The 7,331-nt window shown below is 36.9% G+C and overlaps 1 pseudogene; it reads right to left on the bottom strand.

Moving 5' to 3' along the window:
- Positions 1-1,375: 1,375 nt before the first annotated feature.
- LOC149040568 (uncharacterized) lies at positions 1,376-2,408 on the bottom strand (annotated as a pseudogene).
- Positions 2,409-7,331: the final 4,923 nt, after the last annotated feature.

The raw sequence follows: 7,331 nt of genomic DNA, 5'->3' as shown, positions 1-7,331 counted from the left end.
CCTGTACGTCGTTAATTAAAAGAAAGTTCCGTCTCGAAGTGAACCCAAATCGCCGGCAAAAAAGCTTTGTCTGGAGAATTAATATCTGAATATTAAATGAATGGAGAGGAATAGTTTCTAGAAACCTTGAATGGAATGTTAAAAGCTTTTGGTGTTTAAAGGAGAAGTTATTTTACAGAAGAAGGCAATTTAAGTGGCTGAGAAAACATTTCAAAACTCAAATACGAGGCATTTTTTAGTGTTAGTACTTATGAGTGGTCCACAAAATTCTCTCTTTTCCTTTAAAAAACTTCTCTGGTCGATTTTACATTCTTATATCTGCACTTAACTAGTCATTTTCTTTTATTAAAAATAAACTTCTTCTGTAAACTTGGTTCCTTATTATATTCAGTTCAAGAAATTGCCTAACTTAACTCAGGTTATTAATTACAGCTGTGGATGTTATTTCCAGTTATGTATTCGCAAGATAAATGGGTAGAAGTTTTACGAACAGAAATCTTTAAAGCGGTGATAAAGACAGTGCATCTATAGTATGGAGTTACATAAAGATTGCTTTGTTGAAAGTTGGTAATAATTTCTCAATTAAAGACTTTATTCTCTTACAAGGTAGGTCATAAGTAAAGCAAACATACTGGACAAGAGTTCAAAAGTGTAATCATAAATTAGACAGTCTTATTGTTTTAAAACTAATACAGTTGTAATGTCATATCTTAAATTAAAAATACTTTCATGAGTAAGACATTTATTGACAGCCTTGCGTTTCACTGTCCCACAGGCGGGATCGTAATTAGAGCATATTAAGTTGAGTGCAGCTGAACCGAAATTTTGGATGAAAGCGTACACACACTGTATTGAATTAATTTGGACGAAGCTCTCTACTTTATCGTACATCATGATAAACTGCAAAATACTATCGGAAATGAGCTATTTCCTAGATCCTAAAGTTGAATCTTTAAAAGCTGTCGGTTAGTACCTGAGAATATATAATATTAAAGAGGAAAAGTGACCCAGCCGACAAAACTTTTGAAAATAGAATAACACGGTGACATTTATTTCTTTAGATCTATCGGTGCGTTTTTACTTAATTTAAGAGTAACTCCAATGGGAAAAGAAAGTATTCTCTCCTCATAATAATTCCGATTTTTTTATACTGGCTATTTGAAGATTCCTCGATGATTTTTTCGTTCCACATAAAGAAAAACCTAACTAACCGGAAGCTCACTAATCGTTCCACTTATATCGTTGTGTAGTTTTCTAGAAGCGACAAGATGCATCGTTTTTCATTTTAATCATTTAGATGTTTGTACCGTTTCTATCCTTCGAGTCTACTCTCATATCACCAAAAAATGAAATGGAAATGCATGTTTCTCGGCTAAGAAGTTTAAGTTATTTAAAAGAAAACTTTTATATATAGTTTTCCTACCATTAATCTACGCTCTACTAAGGTTTCGAAGTGGCAGGTTTGCCGGGGCGATACGAGAAAGGTCTGGGACCCTGTACACTAGTTGTAATAAACCTTCTCTGAATCCTGGCATCCGAAGAGAGTAAATTATAGGATTTACAAGTGAATTGCCTAAACATAAAACTGACACAGCCATATAAATATGAACATTCATAAAACGAGTAAAGGAAAGGTGAAGACACGCTAGATATATCATCGCTGGTAGAAAACAAAGTAAAGATACAATTGAGACGATAAGCGCAGTACCCGTCAGTTATCTTTCTCTTTTGGACCTAGAATGGATTTGAGGATGACGACTACATCGTACTTTGATAATAATGAGGATGTAAGATACACAGATAACAAACAGATAAACTGTATAAAATGGGAGATACAAGTAAGTATTAATTACCAGTAGATCAGCAATTTCCCATAAGAAAATTTGAGCGACTTCTCTACAAATAGGTATTAACCAAATGACAATAATTATGGCTCTATAAACCCATTTCCTCACAAAGCGATGCCTGAATGGACAAAATGTTGCGTGTAGCCGTTCTAAGGAAATGGCAATAAGATTTGTAAAGGAGGCGAACGAGAATAAATGTAAAAATGCAAAAAATAATCCATTAGACCAAATAGTATCTCGTCTGAACTTCCAAGGCGGACAGTATAACGCCATTCTGTATTTAATCCGCAGCGGCCCAGAGACTGCGCCCACTAAGAGATCGACTATCGCCAGATGGATGATTAAATATGTACTCCGCCGCTGTAGCTGACGCTTCTTTTTCACAAAGACAACAATGGTGATGATATTAAGGATGACAATGGCCAGACATTCGATGATGAGGACCACAAGCCATGGAATACACTGCGAAGCTGAGTAAAAAGACTGCATTTCCTCTGAGCTCTGTTAGCTGCTATGAAAATAACAGAAAACAGTGCAATTAGAGATAAAATGAAATATGAAATCAACATTCTCAATAAAGAAATATATCAAATATTGATTCTCATGTTTTTTGACGTGTTTTGACCAACTAAGTTTCGACCGTCGACTTAAACTGATCCTCATGTTTCTTTATGCGAGATTCATATCCGGAAATTTAATCATGATCAGCCTCTTCCTTTTTTTTTTTTTTTTTTCGATGAAAACGAATTGCTTTCTCAGAAGAAAACTTATAGCCTCCAAAAAAAGAAGACAACAAAAACATTTATAAATCTTCGGGAAATACAGTAGAATGACCTGCTCCTCTCCTCAGAGCTGCTATTAGAAATACGATTGTTGTTGATGCCGCCTTAATAAATTAACTGTAGGTACGGTGAAATATAAATAACATTTTTAACAGCAAAAACATCTCTTATGTTGTATTTGCGACACTCAGAAGTTTAATCATTGTCCTTTCTCGCTTTGGATAAATTTCTTCCTTTGTCAATATCATAAGCAACAAGCGTGAGAAAGATATCTTTCTCGTCCCGTTACGATTATAAAGATTATCAATGACATATTTCCGTCTATATTGATTCAGTTTTGCTCATCTCACCGAAGGTAGAATTTGCAAACCAATCTTAAGAATATTTTGAACGTGCCTCACTGATAGCGAAAGTGTTTCTATCCTTTAACGAATGGAGTTTAAGTCAAATGCAGAAAGGGCAGTTTTCAAATGGAAAAGAAAGCAGCATGCTGAGGAAGAGGGCAATGCAGACTAAACTTATCACTATTAGAACTCCAATTTAGTCTTTCCGAATGATTGACAGATAATAGCTGAAAGGAAAACGACGTTTTTAGAGCAGCTAAACAGGCATTACAGATAAAAGTATCCGCCTGAACTTCGCGATTTTTAGTGTGTTTAGAGTCCTGTATCGTCGTAAATCCAACTACAAAACAGCTAAATATAGAGAATCAACATAAGCACATCAAACGAGTGGAAATAAATAGTTAAATAATAAGCTTTTGGTTTTTACGGGAAAAATTATGTCATTGAAGCAGAAGTAAGGGAGGTAAGCATCATCATTTATAGGCATCAAAAGAAACAATCTAACATTCTAAAAACTTTTCCACATGCTGTAATACGATAACAAAGATGGCAAGAGGAGATCAAGTCCTCTCTTCAACATGATAAATGTTGTACTCGGTAATGAAACAGGAAGATCTTTTCATCGTCTCGTCACGAACGTGTAACGAAGGAACAAGCTTTTCGCAAGGTCTCAAAATCCTCAACCGTTTCATAAGCATTAAAAGAAGGAAACAAAACCAAAATTCTCAAATTTTCTACAGACTTACAGAGGATTTTCCATAACTTCCCTCCACCCATTTTAACTCGCTTTACCTCCTCTCCCCAAAACTAGAGTTTGTAAACGAATTAGATTTTACTAACATACCTCATTAATAACGAAGTACCTCGATCCTCTAAAAATTTGACCAAAGGCGGTTTTCAGAATGAATAAGAAAACAACAAGCCAAGGAAAAGTGATGGAGAATAAAAACACCACTATCAAGACTCGAAATTAGCTTTCCAAATGTGTGACATATGATATCTTTAGATGTCGTTAGACGTTTTGACTGCAGCTGAACAGGAACAACAAGTAAGCTACACTACACCTGTACGTCGTTAATTCAAAGAAAGTTCCGTATCTATGTGAACCCAAATCGCCGGCAAAACAGCTTCTTCTGGAGAATTAATATCTGAATATCAAATAAATGAAGATGAATAGTTTCTAGAAACCTTGAATGCAGTTTTGAAAGCTTTTGGTGTTTATAGGAGAAGTTATATCACTAAAGAAGGAAATTTAACTGGCTTAAAAAAGCATTTCAAAATTGAAATACGAGGCATATTTTACATTTTTTTAATTTCGGTTCACAATATTTTCTTTTTTTCCTTAAAAAACTTCTTGAATCGATTTTTCATTTGGTGATAATTTTTTCTTTGATTTTAAGTTGAAAAGTTGTGGCAGCGTGATCTAAGGTGTTAAGACACTCATCAGAACAAAGAGTGCCACATTGTGGAGAATCATGTATATGTCTGAAAATGTGAGAGGTCCTATCAAGTGCTCTTGTACGCGTGTGGATAAATGTCGAGGGGTTTCGCCGACATATCAGGCGTTAGAGCCCTCACATAAAAACTTGTAAACCACACACGTTCGGAGCCCACGAGGGATAGGGTCTTTCGCCCCAAACTTTACATCTAACTTTACATCGATGTTGTTACAATAACACTTAGCAAATTGGCGAACCCTTTTTTGCGTGACAAAAGAAAAAGAGCCAATGTAAGGTAATTTAAAATAAAAGTTAGTAGTAGTGTCTGAAACGGAGACCGCGGGGGGATTGCTCATCACGGTGAGCTTGAGGTACCGATTGAGAAACCCTTGAACCAGATTGGCTGGAAAAAAATTCTTTTTAAGGATTTCAGTGAGATTCTAGATGTCTTCGTGGAAACCCAACCATGTGTTGTTGATCTTGTAGGCTCTATCAACAAGAGTGCGAATGAGACCCAGTTTGTAGGGATAAGGTATAAAGCTAAAATAATTAGTCAACAGGCCCGTAAAGGTTTTCTTACAGTCAAAACTTAATCACCAACTTTATCATGTTAATGTAATAATTTCTTAATTAAAGACTTTTTTTTCTTGCAAGGTAGGTCATAAGTAAAGCAAACCTACTGAACAGAACTTCAAGAGTATCGTCATAAATTCGACGGTGTAATTTTTTGAAACTAATACAGTTGTAATCTCATATCTTAAGTTAACAATATTCTCATGAATAAGACATTTATTGACAGCCTCACGTTAACTATCTCACAGGCGGGATCATAAAGGAAGTAAGTAGGGTATGTTAATTTGACTGCAGCTGAACCGAATTTTGTATGGAAGCATACACCTGATTTGCGTTAATTTGGACCAAGTCCGTTACTCTATCGTGGTCAAACTGCAAAATACTATCAGAGATGAGCTATATCCTTGATCATAGAGTTTAATTTTTTAAAAGCTGTTGCTTAGTACCTAAGAATATATAATATTAAACGGGGAAAATGATCCAGCCGACAAAACTTTAGAAAATAAAATAACACGGCGACGTTTATTTCTTTTGATCTACCGCTGCATTTGTATTTAATTTAACTCCAACTCCGGTTGATAGAGGTAGTCTTCTCTCCTCATGATGATTCCGATTTTTGATACTTGCCATTTGAAAACTCGACGTTCTGCCTTTCCCTGTAGCAATAAAACCAACCAATATTTATAATTTGGTTATCGGCTACATTCAAAGTGGTGGTTCTTATACCTCTGATGGCAAGCAGCTGCGGTTATGTGTTTATTTTTGAGACCCTATCGAGTGTTCCCCATTCTATCTAATTTCCCTCTTAGTTATCTGTGCAGTTGCTGGTTAGGGTATCTCAGTCATCATCCTCGATTATTTTTTTTTTTCACTCAGAGAGAAAGTAAACTGAATGGAAGCTCACTAATTGTTGCACTTGTATCGCTATTGAGTTTTCTAAAAGCGACAAAATGCATTGCTTTTCATTCTAGTCGTTTAGATGTTTCTATCGTTAGTCAATTGCAACTCTTATATGAGTCTACTCGTCTACGTTCAGCCAGAACTCGATTCGGAGACTGGAGCGTATCGCCTAACCATATTGCAGATCCCAGATCATATAAAATCCAAAGACAGTACGCGATATTCAAAGCGTAGTGCTTGAAGGTGTTTTTGGCTCCTACAGTCTTTGTTTCGTTTGAGACCATTTGTCCCGGAGTTTTTGTGTTCATTTACATAATTTACATAGACGAATCCAAACTTTTGAAGGCTGTATTTTAAACGTATGAAAATATACATACATAATGAGGCAATTCAGGTGAGGAATTATGATTATTGCAGCCTTACTTTTTCTAGAATGGGGAGTGGGGAGTGGGGGAGCATGATAAATAGAGAATAATACATGGGCGCACGTAGATATGGAATTTCTCTTCGAGTTGAGCACGAGAAGAGTAATTCCACATCTACAAGCAACCATGTTTTATTTTGTTTATCATAGAAACACAATAGCCCTTTACTAGGAAGAAAAGCCGACTTCATTAAGGAATGAAAATAGGTGAATCAACAATCCTCGAATAACAATCGTAGAGTGCGTTGGCGCTGACTCTTAAGATGGAAAAATGCGTTGAATCATGATTACAAAATTCTCATTCATTGACTTTCTCCTTTCCGACAGAAGAGGTCTTTCAGGTAAACGGCCAAAATCGGCCAGTGGCAAATCTTCCAGTTGTCGATTTTCATTCTCAGCCGAGAGAAATGCTGACACCAAAGCCACTGAATACGCAACTTTCGGTTTTTCTATTAGTATATTGGTTTTCTTCCCCTTCTAGGAAAGTTTGAACCTCATTGTCTGTCAGCGATACGGATTTTTTAGTGTTTTTAGCCACCATAAGAAGAGGGTGTGAATGGGGTTAACCGACTAGCGACAAAGGGCGTAAAAAATTACCGACTACCGACGAAACGGGGAAAAAATTACCGACTAGCGACAAATAAATTCTAACCGACAACCGACAACCGACAACCGACAACCGACAACCGACAACCGACAACCGACAACCGACAACCGACAACCGACAACCGACAACCGACAACCGACAACCGACAACCGACAACCGACAACCGACAACCGACAACCGACAACCGACAACCGACAACCGACAACCGACAACCGACAACCGACAACCGACAACCGACAACCGACAACCGACAACCGACAACCGACAACCGACAACCGACAACCGACAACCGACAACCGACAACCGACAACCGACAACCGACATGGTCAGACGTGATAGGGATGTTTGTATTCAGAAAGAACAGCATTTTGATGATTTCTAGCTCAGAAAATCCTTCTTCACCCGACATAACCAC

This window comes from Pocillopora damicornis, chromosome 9 (assembly GCF_964200805.1).
Source record: "Pocillopora damicornis chromosome 9, jaPocDami1.2, whole genome shotgun sequence".
In the NCBI taxonomy this organism is placed as follows: Eukaryota; Metazoa; Cnidaria; class Anthozoa; order Scleractinia; family Pocilloporidae; genus Pocillopora; species Pocillopora damicornis.
Note: the sequence above shows the minus strand (reverse complement) of the source record. Positions and strands in the feature narration are given on the sequence as shown.